At 40.9% G+C, this 12,726-nt stretch overlaps 1 protein-coding gene across 8 annotated transcripts in view; it reads right to left on the reverse strand.

The window, feature by feature from the left end:
- Nucleotides 1–12,726, reverse strand: part of AGPAT3 (1-acylglycerol-3-phosphate O-acyltransferase 3) — an 85,626-nt gene that overhangs the window by 44,654 nt on the left and 28,246 nt on the right. For 3 of the 8 annotated variants that reach the window (XM_088160426.1, XM_088160423.1, XM_088160425.1), the window contains exon 2: nt 1,806–1,926. The exons of 3 other annotated variants lie outside the window; for them this stretch is intronic. The gene's annotated coding sequence lies outside the window, so the exon portion shown is untranslated. Of the gene's footprint in view, nt 1–1,805; nt 1,927–12,249; nt 12,326–12,726 lie in introns of those variants that run through there. 2 more of the 8 variants (XM_088160424.1, XM_088160428.1) reach the window with 2 other exon arrangements.

Consider the following 12,726-nt stretch of genomic DNA (forward strand, 5'->3'; position numbering starts at 1 on the left):
CAGGCCCCTGTAAATAGTCACTCTCCATCTTTCTTGGTTTCTTTAGGCACTTGAAGGCCACAATAAGGTCACTTCTCTTTTCCAGACTGAACAATCCCAATTCTCCCAACCTTTCCTCACAGTGGAGGTGCTCCAGCTCTTTCATCATCTGGGTGGCCTCCACTGCACAATCCAGAAAGTGAAAGGCTGAAGGAATTATTCAGGGGGTTATTCAATCCATGCAGCTTCCAGCATGGCCATTCACTTCCCTCAGAACATTTAATTTCCAGATTATTCCTCATTGCAGGTTCTAATGAGCCAAGATAAGACACCCAGGCAGCACCACACAAGGGCACAGGTAACAGGTCTGGCAGCTTGCAGGGCTGGGTATGAGAAACTCAGATTTTTCTCTTCTCTGAACAGAGGCACAGATTGAGAATTCAAGAGCTGTCACAATTCAAAATCTTACTCCTCCCTGCCCATCAGATTTTAGCTTCTCAGTAACTCATCAATGGCTTTTTCAAGCCTTACACACAAAGAAGAAAAGCAAAAATTGCAGCCACGTAAGTTGAAAAGTATCCTACAAAACAGCAAATGCATAAAAAAGGGCTTTCTTGTGTTTCTGGAGCATTGCTCCTACACCAGTGTCAACAAGCACAGGCAAAAACATTTTACACAAGCAGTTTTGAAAGCAGCTGGTCACCATGACACTGGGACAAGGCTGCTTTAATAGATCAGCCTACTGGGTGTCCCTCCACACACCAAAGCTGCAGGCAGTCAGCCAGGTCCAGCTGCAATAACTAGTTTTTGGGGGTAAAATTTTTGACCCAAGAATATTTTGGGCTTGCAGGAAGTGTTTACTTGCCCACCTAATGAGCTGGGATCAGTGCTTTCACTTCCTCTACAGCAGGAAAATGAACATCTTAAAGGGATGTAACTTTGCACAGGGTCAATACATGCCCTGAACACAGACTGTGGCTGATCCAGTATGTGCTGCTTTATGAATCACACCTTTGACAAATATCTCAAAAAAATTAACATTTTTAGGGAGACTACTTGTACTACAATAGACCTTGAAAGGTGATAGAATGCCAAAGCAATAATTAAGGCCTTTGCAAAATTACCAAGATTAAGTTATTTCCTTACAAAAAAACCTGCTAATAGCTCCTGAAGGGGCAGGATATCAGAGATCATCATTAAAATGTCAACATCTGACAGTAACCACAGGTTTTAAGATCCTGTCCTGAAAAAAATTGCTCTACTGCTGTGTCAGTGGGGTCTCAGCAGTTTTCGACTTTCCCTGTCACTGTTTGTAGGACAGACTACAAAAAAAGACAAAAAAGTAGGCAGCTTGCTGATACACTTAACATTTTCATACCCGGTTATTGGACAAAATTTAAAGATGTTCAGATTAAAGGCAGCCTAAGATGACAGTCAGCATGGATGAGATTTCTATGAACCCCATAAAGGAGGTCCTTTGAGCACTTTAAGGGCATAGTTCCCCTTCTTCTACATTTAAGGAAGGAGAAGACATAAATATTTCTAGAGTGCCACGGAAGTTTATTTGTGGTTAAATCTCTGCTACAATGATTACCAGCACATACAGCACACACCAGACAGCAGAAGCAACAAATACAAGTGCAGATTTCATTCCTAAACTAAAATTCTCCAAGTGGGAGATTTCTGACACCTCTCCCAGCAGTTCATGCAGCTCTATGAAAAGAACAGGATTTGCACACCCGTTTTTTTGGGTTTCTTTTTCCCAAAAGCATATTGCTACAGACAAAATGCAAATACAGAAACGTGGGGGAAGATTTCTTTCTTACCACCACCACTGGGGACCACTTCTGGCACCTGGTAACACTCAGAGCAACAGGAGAATCCCCATCTCCTCCCTCCAGGGAAGTACCACTGCTTATGTCTCAAGAGATTTGCTTTCTCATTTGCCTATAAGCAAAAAAGACATTCTCCAGTGAATGAAGGTGAAAATACTTTGTTTAGAAGCAAAATGCAATGCAAACGAGCAGCTGGCAACCCAGGTAATGAATAACTCAAACACTTTTTATAAAAATTATGAGTCTTTTTCCTTTGTCTGAAGCAAAATAATCCTACTTGATCCTTCTTCACGTATATATTACTACACTCAGCTCCACAGGTACCAACTACAATTGCTTTCAGAGGGACTAACTGGCACATGTCTGGAAATTAAAAGCAAGTGTTCTAAATTTACCACTAATAGTGAAATTGCAGCTTCTATTCAGACAGGAGCAAGGGCTTGCATACACAAGAACTAGCCTACTTTTCCTGGCTTTACTAATCAGCATAACAAAAGGTTATTTTATTTCTCTTACCTCCAAACCCTGTCTTGAGAGAAGTTACTGAAAAGGAAGCAGAAGCAATTATCTGCTCTCAGAACACACACTTAATCCCTATATTTTATTAAGAGTGTTTCTTATGATCCTTAAGCAATTAAGCTAATCATTATTTAATTTTAGATTACTGAACTGGAGATTTACTTCAGACACCAGCTCACTTTCCACATAATTTAGTCTCAGTAATTAGAGATGTACTTTACCCAGAGGTGGCTTGTTTAAAGCATGTTATCTAATTTCACAAGCCTCACACCATGAAAGTTTCATGAAGAAATCTACAACCCAAACTTCAAAAATGAGAAAAGCCCCGAAGACACTCAGATTTACCAGACTGCAAGCCTGTTTTTCCTTATTAAAAAATAAAAAAATAAAAATTCTCCAAACACGTGCCCAGCAAGTTAATGCATCACAAAAGCAAGCACAAAGCATTTCTATAACCCACCACTCCTTTAGCAGGTTGTTAGAACAAAGAGTGCTCCTCTCACATGGATCACTTCATTTATATCTTATTTTAACCAGGATGTAAAGTCTGCAAATATGAATTTTTGATTAGGATGCCCAGCAGGTACCTGCCACAGGATGCAACCAGTGATGAAACACTCAGGCACTTAAAGAATTCTGTGACAGCATTATCAGAGGCACAGAAACAGAGAGGTTCTTACTGTACACACTGACCCTGGACATGATGCCATTGGAAAACTGCTCAATTCCAACCTACTTCAGACAAAACTGTGTTGTAGAAACCAACCTGTACCAGGAAACACCAATTATCCTGGTAGCTCCTACCCCCCAGCTGAGCTTTAGTTCTGCACACAGGTAATGCCAGTCCATCCAGGCTGGGACATTGTCCAAGGCCAGTTTTATGTCAAAATATTTCCTGGCTTTTGGAAGGGCATCATCTTCCACCACTGCCACTAAAGAGAAGGAAAACATGACCAGGCAAACATTTGAGAAACACACTCTGCTTTTTGCAACTTCTTGCCTTCTAAATCCTCCAACAAAACGAACACGTGCATCTGCTCAACACTCAAATAAAAGTAAACTGTATTCAAAAACCGTATTAAAAAAAAACTCTAAAAACTCTGCAGAAGATGCAGATTCATTTCAAGCCTTTAATGCCAGTGCTTTTATGAACCAGTTTGACTTGCCACATATAAGAAAGGCTACAGAACTCTTTAAGAGCATGTGAGATTTCAGCAAAGACTGACAAAGAAGAATCAGAACATGAAGCTACAAAGAGATCCTAACAAGACAGGTTGGTTATTGGGAGTGTATTCAAAATAAATACAAGTCTGAGCTATCTGGATATTCAACAAACATACTTTTCCATGTGGTATCACATTAAAAGTGTAAACTTGGAGACAGAGGAATTGTGACAGCAGTAAAGATTCTGCCCAAAAGAGATGCTGCCTGACAGCACAGAAAGAAAAATCTGCAGGATTCTTGGAAGCAACTGATGAAAAGACAAACCCCAACAATCAGTCTTCTGGTTCATTTTTAACTGATTAATAGCTTGCATAAAAATAAAAAAAAAATAAAATTATGGCAGCTGGTGGAAAAATTGGGGAGCAATCTGAACATGAAGGTACAGTGAGGTGTTAACACCACAGGCACCATGGCCATGAAGACTGCAGCCACAAGATTGGGATAAAATTGCTTCTCATAAGACAGTAAAGACAACCTCTAGGAAAGGAAATAAAGCACTTCAGGCAAAAAGGGCTGCTGAAACCAGAACAAACAGGTCTCAGCTGGTCAAGAGTAAGTTCAGTCTTGAACCCATGAGAACAGCAAAGCTCTGAGAGAAGTTTTTGGTGACAATAAACCTACATGCTTAAGGAAGCCCTATTATGACACATTACCAGCTTTCTTTAGCTCCAACTGTTTTTCAGCTGTTCCATCTAAATATTCATCAAAAAGTCTATGAAAGTATCACCAAAAGCAGGTGGTTCAGTTGTCAGTGCTGGTGGGGGAAGATGATACTGTGAATTACAGAGCTGGGGGGAATCTAGCTTATAGGCTAAAGTATAAAAAAGTACGTTAACATTCTTGCAAAACTGTGCAACAAACAAATACTGTTAAATTTAAAATAACAACATTAGACATTTTGTTTTCATTAAAATCCACACATGCAGCTATGGCAATTAAAAGTGTTCATTAAAAAAGCTCAGCAAGTCACGAGCAGTATCCCATCCTGCTTCCCATTATCCCACAACAAAGGCAGCCTTAAAACCAGTGCAACAAAAGTTGAGCTGCTCCTTGGAACAAGCACAATCTCTGGTCTTGAAGCAATTCTTGAGAACTCCCTCCATGGGCTATCAAAGGGATCTTTGCCTTTTTCACTGCCTGTGTACAGCAACTCTCTTGCAGACATTCGACTAAAACTGATAAAACTCAGGTCAAAGTCCCCAGAATGAAAGAGTGCCAGTGGTAAGAGAATAATTTCTGGTTGAAGACTGAAGCACAGCAGCATTATGCAAGAGAACAGGATCTGAAAGCAAGCTTTGATGTGGCACTGTTCATTGTACTGGTGCCTGCTAAGAGGTACCTGAGCCCCAAAGAATGAGAGAGAAGCTCTTCCCATTTGAGATCCTCATCTTCCTCACTTGGAAAAAAAATGTATTCATATATATATATAAAACACCATGTACTGGACACTGCAAGCTGTATCAAATTGCTTTTCTGATGTCTTCTAAAATGGAGCAAACAGATTTAGGCAGTACATTGAGGATGAGAGTCACATTTATGCATACACACACAAGTATTTTTCCATTTCCAACAGTCCTGCAATTAAATATAAATGTGCAAGCACTTCAACACATGGATTCTTGCTTGCACAGTACCTTGCATTGAATTCAATATAACCTTCAAACCCATGTTTCCATTAGCTACTTTGTGATACCACAGCTTTGAAAATACTCTCAGTGCTCCAACATTTAAGGCATGCAAGATTCAGAAGTGGCCACACACAATTCTATCTTCAGCATCATCTCACAAGGAGAACATTTCATTCCTCTTTATTTCCTCCATCCTTCTTTCATTTTTCTTACATAATTTATTAAAACTACTGAAAGTATTTTCTGGTCAGCTTTCTTCCTCACTATAGGAAGCATCAATATCTTTGAATCCCTGGTTCCCCAGCTTGGTTCCCTCTCTAAAGGCCATCTTCTATACAATAACCTGATATTGATGGATTAAAGTCAGGGGGAATAAAGGGGGGGGGGGGGGGATGATAATGTATTTTTAATCACAAGTTGAATTTCTCCCTAGATAGAAAAGCTGATTTCGTGGCATGCCCCTCTCTCAATGTCTTATGGAATCATCCATCACTAACTGCATGACTTCAAGAAATTCCTTCTGCTGCCATCCTACAACTGGGACCATCACCTCTCAGAAAGAGAGCCTCTAAAAACAAAGCACTGCCCTAAAGATAACTGGAAATTATTGACTTGAAGGCACTTCCAGAAAAAGAAGTCTTCACTCACAGCAGGAAAACCAGAGAGGATGTCAGTAAATTATGATGGGTGTACAACAGGAAATCAGAAGTAGTTTCCTCCCTCATAATCCATAACTGAGCTGTGAACTTTCTAGCCATGGCTGTCAGAGGTGGTGAAAGTAGAGTGAAAAGAGAACTGGAATCCTGAATGACACAGACATGGCAGAGCAAACACCAGTCACTGTGTTGACTGTTAATCCTTTAGTAAGAAAATCCATTACAAACCAGACTACTGACCACTAGATCGACCAATGATAGACAAATTCTCTCCTTTCCAAAATGGAAATTAGACTTCAGCAAACAAAGCTATTCATTTTCCACTGCAACTCGCAGCAAACCCTTTAGTTTTGAGCTTCTCTCTAAGACAAGATAAGCAAGAATGAAATGGGTGAATGTATCTGTGGCCTCATAATTCCAGTAAGTTCTGTGTTCACTCATCAGGAGAACTTGAGCACCAGCAGCTCCATCTAACTCTGTCCCTGACCATGTGGAGCCAGGATTCTGATGGATGAACATCCTGGAGCAGGGTTCAACTGTGGCAGCCTAAAACATTACTTTCCCCTCTTGTCCATCCCAGCCTTCTGCCAGGGATCACTGCTCCACAGCACCCACCTCAGGGGCTGCAATCCACAGCACAATGTCACTTTAACCTCCTGGTGAAGGTGGGTTCTTATCAGGACTCTTATTTATTTTCTATAGGCAAACTGCACTGTAATTTTCCAGCTGTGAGCTGCTGGGGCTGAAGCAGTTGAACATGGTCCTTTCTGCAGTGGTTGGTAACACCTGGAGGAGGAGGTGATGTCTGGGGTCATTGCAGCAGGTTTGACACAACTCTGGTCCAAGTTGAAGACTTGAATTATTCTTGGTGAAAGAGGCTGTAATTCTCCTGTTACTAGAGCCCAGAATCAGGGTAAGTCCTTGTCAAGTTAACTCAGTATAGCACTAAAGTGCTGGAAAACTTTCAGCTCCCTCCCAGTTTCAGATGGGACAGAATTTTAAATACAGGACAGGAAACCATGGCCATGTGAAAACGGAGCTGGGAAAAACACAGCTGCCCTAAGCAACCAGGGCAGAACATCTCTGAACCAAGTGAAGTGTGCCCCGTCCTGGGAAATCTAATCCCAGTTAAGTCCAGACAGGTTTACTCCCAAGAGTAAATTCTTACAGCTTTGCAATTTCTTACAGCCTGGTTACTTCTGAGGTTTTGCCATGACTTATCCCTGATTAAAGGCCTGCATGAAAAACAGCCTAAGAGAATAAGTGTAAGAGAGGAATTTGAGCAGGCTTAGCCAAGGTTTCTGCATTTCCTTGTGTTTGGGAATGCTTGGGGGTTTAGATGGGTTTATTAATGAAATTTAAATTGTGAATAAACCTTGGATGTTGATGCAAGCTCATCCATAAAAGTGTTGTAAATTGACTTCTGGGAAGAAGTAGGCTCTGAAAAGGCCCTAAATTTTTATAGATGGCCATTAATTGTACACTTTTTTTTTCTTATTGCAATATATAATGTAAGTTTGTCATGTTCAGAATAATTCTAAGAATTGCTTTATTCTTTTAAACACTGGAATACTCTTGGAGAGTATTTTTTAGAATAAGCCCATTATAGAAAATGTTTATGGCAATAGCAGAACACTGAGCTATGTAAAGCACAGCCTTCCACAGAAACAAGGAGAGGTGCTGTAATCAGCATTGAAATACTACAGAGAGAGACCAGAGTGGAGTGAGTGTGGGACACATACACAGGAATGATCTGCAGGGTAAGGGATAAGCTTAACTTACTAATTTCTCCTCCCCTTTCACTTTTTCTTAAATAACAAACAAACAAAAAAATCAGTTGCAAACATCCTTCCTCTGGTCTCCATCCTTCCTCACCATTTCCTCTGGGTGACCTTTGTAACACATCCCTTTCCCTACAGTGGTCCTCTGCCAACTTGATTTTGTGCCCTGCCTCAAACCCTGGGGCTGAGGGTCCCCACCTGCCCCCAGGTGCTGCATCAGCTTTTCTCCTATTGCTGTGATGTTTTCTTTGGTGTGCAGTAGATTTATAGGCAGCTTTTAGAGCTGTAGATCTTTAAATGGACTTCAGTCAGGAAAAAAAAAAATAATTCCTGAACACAATTCTTCATAATTACCCAGTAACAAGAAGCAATTGATCATTAACTTTCATGCTCTGATCTTCCACGAGCAGATCTTCCAGTGACTCCAAATTAATCATTTTCTTAGAACTCCCAGGCAAAGGTAACAGGAGAGAGCTGTCTCAGGGGATTTGAGAATTCCAGCGAGTCTTTGGCAGAAATACCTTTCCTTTGCCAGCTTTGAATCCGAAAGATTCCAAAATGAAAATGTGTAGGTGAAGTGTCAGTGACATCAGGATTAAAACTCTCAGCCACCTGTACATCCCAGCACGCCAGACTCACATCACCTGGAGCTCACCCACACCCTTCCCAGTCTACTCCAAGCCCCCTTTAGCAGGAGACTGTCACCAGGGTCACAAGCCAAGCTGGTCTGGCTAAAAATATCCCCCAGCACTGTCCCTGGTCTGCCTCACTGTCATCAACCTCACCCTGGACATGATCCAAGAGACAGCCACATCCCAGCACTGGGCACAAACCTGTCTGTAGCTCAGGGATCCTCCTCTTCAGCAGTTATTTTACTCCCCCTGGTTACATTAACTACCAATATTTCTGTTTATTCACTGTTCGTAATTCAAATTTGATTGAAATTAAAAGGCTCTAAAATGGCAATCTAGTTAAGACCTTTAATGAAGAGCACTTTAGAAATAAAATCTATTATAAAGCACTTAAACTAATGAAAGTTGCTCCATGTCCAAAATCCTTAGCATTCTGCACTAAGAAGGTAAAAGTCTTTTAAAGAAACCTTTAAGATTCTGAACTGCTGCAGGTAAGATCTGAAGAGGCAGCAGTGAAACAAGCTACACTTGCTATCATATTTCATTCCAGGACAAAACCAGGCAAAAACAGTTCAATACACCTCTATCCTGAGAAAAAGAATAATATTCTTTGTTATGGGTGAAGCCATTTCATAGTCAATGAGATGATAATTTTGAATGCATCATCCCTTCAGGCTCTCACAAAAATTATACATCTGCAGACTCATACTATAGATATTCATACTCATACCAGTAAAGTGTCTAACAATAAAATAACAATAAAAGGTTAAAAATACAATCTTCAATAGAGCTAGCAGTGGAGATAGAGAAGGTCTAGCTCAACTTCTGTCACTGAAGTTTTGAACTGTCTTTTGTCCCCTTGTTTACACAAGTAAAGTTTTTTAATACCATATAAATAACATTTTAAATTAACCAGAAATATACATAAATAATAGATTTCCAGAAGCCTGATGAGGCTTGCAATCTAAAATTACAATGTAATTAATTCCTACGAGGAAGCATTATTTTCACACTGTCCTACCTTGGTCAAACACAGCGAGAGAGTAAATTTGGTTAAAAGCAGAGGGGTGGGAAAAAGAAACCAAATCAAACAGAAGAGCATGCAGCTGAGGAGACAAAAACCCTTGTGATCAAAGGGTGACACTGCATGGAATCTGTGAATTTATGAACCTTGCAGAGCCAGGGAGCAGCCCTGCCAAGGGTCTGTCCATGCTCCTCCCCACCTGTGAGAGGCAGAGAAAACCTCACCAGAACACTGTGCCTGCCCAGCCAGGGCTGGCACGGGGCCCCAGCACACCCAGCCCAGCGTGACTGGAGCAGGTGCCAGCTATTTTTATATCTAAACTGCAGTTTGCATCTGACCTGTTCCCCAGTTCGTGCTGGATCCCACAAACCTGGCGTTTTCGAGCTCTCTGTGCTTGCTGGCACTGATCCCCCTAACACTGCTTTTGATCTGAGCCCTTGGAGAAAGCTCCCAAATTTGAGTGATGAAGTTAAAATCACTGGTGTGTAGTTATATAGAAGTGTGTGATTTCACATGGTGAAGGGTTTTAAATTTGAGGTTTTTATAATATAGTAATAGGTATGGGACAAGATGGAGGATTTTGGGTGGTGTCTCCTTTCAGTGTTCATCTTCCTTCTTCATGGTTTCAGGCAGTAGTTTTTGGTTGGTCAGTCAGTGTCACACTGAGGGTCACGGGAAGTTAGTTACTGGGTTAAAAGGATAAATAATATAGGTGTTAATTCTCTATTGGACTGTTTAGCTTTAAGAGACCTTGTAGCAGCTGGATCTTCCTCCATTTTCCTCACTTCTAGCAGGCAGCTGAAGTGCTGCTGAACTTTCTGTACTTTTGGTAAGATTTAATAAACAACCAAGCCCAAACACGAGAAAATCCATTTCCATCATGTATTAGTTAATCCTGGCTCTGAGTGAAGACAGAAGAGACTGAGACAAACCACTATTTAAGTGGTGCAAAATCCCACCACTGTTGCAAGCTCAAAGGCAGGAGCAGCCAGAAGAAGGCAGAGAAATGTGCTCCCAGCTCATCCTGCAGGAAGAGTGGCTGTGGGTGAGCAGGAACGGCCCTGGAATGGTCTGCAGGAATGCTCAGCTCCAACCATCATAAACCAGCATCTGTCTGATGCTGCACAGCCTGTGAGATGCCAAAAAAGCTGAGCCCTCATCCCCCATGCACCACAGCAGCCACCCTGACAGCCCCAGGTGATGGGGGAGTGTTCCTGGATACTGAAATGCCTGCACAGTTTGTAAATAAAGGAGCGTGGCACTGAACTCATACATCTCGAAGGGCACTGAAGTAATAATCTAATCTTAAACTGATTCAGAAGTGTTAATTGATTCACCAGTTCACTCTCACACTACAGATCTCAAAGGACTATTTGGAACAGAATCAAGTGGCCAAGTATGTGTAAGGAGTGTTGTCCACATCTGCAAATTGAGAATTACTTGAAAATCCAGTTCAACTTAGTCATTCTCCTGCCATGAAAAATCTCAGCTTCATTGATAAGAGACCTTTTGGAAGATTATTCATTCCCTCATCTCACAGTTAGAAGGATGTCAGAATTACCATATCCTGGACTGTAACTGAAGCCTTTCAGTGAAAGCACCTTTCCTATCAAAGAATCATCTTTTCAGTGAGATCCATTGCATATCTCAGGGTTTGACTGAAGTATTTAGTGTCCTTTTTTTTCCCCATAAACACAGGCGCTGAGCAGTCTGCTAATCTTCGAGACCATAAATGCCCAGCTTCTCCAGCTGCAGTAATTAAACCAACATCTCATTCCATTACCAACATCAAGTCTCTTCCTCAGCATCTGCTCTATTCCCACACTGCACTCTTCAATCAAACCAAGATGAGCTGTTTTCTAAGATCAGCTGACTTGTCTGTCCCTCAAGACATCATTGGAGCCAAAAGGATTCTGAGCAGTTAGGATGCATCTTGCTAAATATCCAAAAAGTCTCTTTTAAAGGGGAAAAAAAAAAAGTAGACGTCAATGCAAGTGGTTATTTTTAGCATCTGAGTTGGTCTATATTTATTCCTTTATGTCTTTCTAAAAAAAGCACAATCTGATGAAGCATCAACATAAAATACACTCTGCTGGGAAGTCTGCTTTATGACTCCTGGCTACTGAGCACTGCAACAAGTACATCACACCCCCCATTCAACCACACAAGTTTAAGGGTGCACACAGAACAAGGCTTCCTCAGTTCCAACAAAGTCTTAAAACAACCCAAAGACCAACCCAACCCATCCACACAGAAAGCAAACTCCTCATTATCTGTCATTCTGATTAGCTGCCACCCTTCAGACTCAAGCTTAAAAACTGACACTTTTAAATATTTCTAATTGCCTAATTGTGAGTTTCCTGTTAAAAACAACACAAACCACAACCCCAAACTCCAGGACACACCATACTGCAACAAACCCTTAAATTAGCAGAAACAGCAGCAGCTCAGCTTGTACAAAGACTATAAAAGACTAATTAATCTCTTCCTTATTCTCTTCCCTTATAGCTTTTACCTTCTTGCCCTGAAGACTCCTGGCCCTCTACCTGCAATATATTTACCCCAATAACCTTGTGACTCTGACCTTATGCAAATTTTATTTTCAGGGACAAGATACAGTTAATCAAAGGTGTGGTGTGGCTTATTTGTTTGGGAAGAGATATGTCAAATGAACAGGAAAATTAGAACAGTGTCAAGGGAGCTTCTGCTAGTTGCAATAAACTTTCATTTTAAAAAAGAAAATAGTTTAATAGTTTAAAGAAAATAGTTTAAAAGAAAATAGTTTGAGGTAGGGTCTTACATTGACAAAACTGGGACGAAAACTTGCATTTTGAAGCTAACAGTATTTTAATTTTCTGCTCTAGAAAGATAGCTGTTATCTAGCCACAGCTATTTTAGATTTTTGCATTATGCTAGATTCCCATTAAAACAGCAGGAGTTGGGAGATGGGGTGGGGAAAGACAACACATACCTCTGTGTATTAACTTGAAATCTCTCTCTCCTCTGACCTTGAAGAACTCTGCCTTCCTTCCAGGTATTCCCTACCTACAAGACAGACATGTCCCACCACTCAGCCGTGCCCTTCAAACATTTTACCAACTGGCATTACCTGCACATTGACAGCTCTCTGATCCCAGGGTAAACAATAGATGGGACTCCTGAGTATGAAACCATGCTCAGCACACACACTGGTATCAGATGAACAGGTTTGGTCAGTGGCAGGTTATCACTACCTTCATGCAGTGCAAATCACCCAAGATTTTCCACAAAGTACAAGTATGGATCTTCAAAAAACTGTACACTTTCAAAATTAAAAACAAGCATTCCCCAATTACCTCAGACTGACCTTTGTATATTTGTCTACAAAGACCTTGCACTACATTAACTGTTGCACTATGGAAGCCAGAATGACTCCAGGTTAATTTTAAAACAAGCTGTACTGAAAGCT

Source organism: Sturnus vulgaris, chromosome 2, assembly GCF_052056855.1.
Source record: "Sturnus vulgaris isolate bStuVul1 chromosome 2, bStuVul1.hap1, whole genome shotgun sequence".
NCBI classification, from domain to species: Eukaryota; Metazoa; Chordata; class Aves; order Passeriformes; family Sturnidae; genus Sturnus; species Sturnus vulgaris.